The 1,243-nt window shown below is 39.7% G+C and overlaps 1 non-coding gene across 1 annotated transcript; it reads right to left on the bottom strand.

The window, feature by feature from the left end:
• Positions 1-243: 243 nt before the first annotated feature.
• LOC116548888 lies at positions 244-347 on the bottom strand. The gene has a single exon (XR_004267599.1). It is a non-coding gene; the product is annotated as a U6 spliceosomal RNA (small nuclear RNA).
• Between the last annotated feature and the right edge of the window lie 896 nt (positions 348-1,243).

Genomic DNA, 1,243 nt, shown 5'->3' with positions numbered 1-1,243 from the left:
CTGTTTTCTTTTCCTTTGGGTAGATACCAAATAGTGAGATTGCTGAAACAAGTGGTAGTTCTATTTTTAGTTTTTTGAGAAATCTCCATACTGTTTTACATTGTGGTTGTACTAATTTACATTCCCACCAACATTGTTTGAGTTTCCTTTTCTCCAAATCCTCATCAGCCTCTGTTATATAATTTTTAGAACAATAGTTATTCTAACTGGAGTAATATGATATCTCATTGTGGTTGTTTTCTAGAAAATATAGAGTGCTTCATGAATTTGCATGTCATCCTTGTGCAGGGGCCATGCTAATCTCTGTGTCATTCTAATTTTAGTATATGTGCTGCTGAAGCAAGCACTCATTGTGGTTTTGATTTGTGTTTCCCTAATGACTAGTGATGCTGAACATTTTAAAAATATGCTGTGTGCCATTTGTATGTCTTCTTTTGAGAGTTGTCTATTCATGTCTTTTGTCCACTTTTTAACGCAATTTCTTTTCTTTTTTTTTTTTTTTTTTTGAGACGGAGTTTCGCTTTTGTTACCCAGGCTGGAGTGCAATGGCGCGATCTCGGCTCACCGCAATCTCCGCCTCCCGGGTTCAGGCAATTCTCCTGCCTCAGCCTCCTGAGTAGCTGGGATTACAGGCATGCACCACCATGCCCAGCTAATTTTTTGTATTTTCAGTAGAGACGGGGTTTCACCATGTTGACCAGGATGGTCTCGATCTCTTGACCTCGTGATCCACCCGCCTCGGCCTCCCACAGTGCTGGGATTACAGGCGTGAGCCACTGCGCCCGGCCTTGCAATTTCTTTTATTTTTAAATTGTTTGGGTTCCTTGTATATTCTGGATATTAGTCCCTTGTTGAATGAATAGTTTGCAAATATTTTCTCCCATTCAACAGATTGTCTCTTCCCTCTGTTGATTGTTTCCTTTGCTGTGCAGAAGCTTTTTAGTTTAATATTTTCTTTGTAATAGTTTGTTTTCACACTGCTGATAAAGACATACCCAAAACTAGAAAATTTACGAAAGAAAGAGGTTTAATATGGACTTACAGTTCCATGTGGCTGGGGAAGACTCACAATTGTGACAAAAGGCAAGGAGGAACAAGTAACATCTTATATAGATGGCAGCAGGCAAAGAAAAAGAAGCTTGTGCAGGGAAACTGTTCCTTTCTCCCTTCCTCCCTCCCTTCTTTCCTCCCTTTCTTCCTCCCTTTCCCTCTTTCTTCCTTTCTTTTTTCTTTTCTTTTCTTT

Source organism: Sapajus apella, unplaced genomic scaffold (genome assembly GCF_009761245.1).
Source record: "Sapajus apella isolate SASKATOON/1434 unplaced genomic scaffold, GSC_monkey_1.0 scaffold5, whole genome shotgun sequence".
NCBI classification, from domain to species: domain Eukaryota; kingdom Metazoa; phylum Chordata; class Mammalia; order Primates; family Cebidae; genus Sapajus; species Sapajus apella.
The sequence above is the reverse complement of the archived record's forward strand: the minus strand, read 5'-3'. Positions and strand labels throughout refer to the sequence as shown.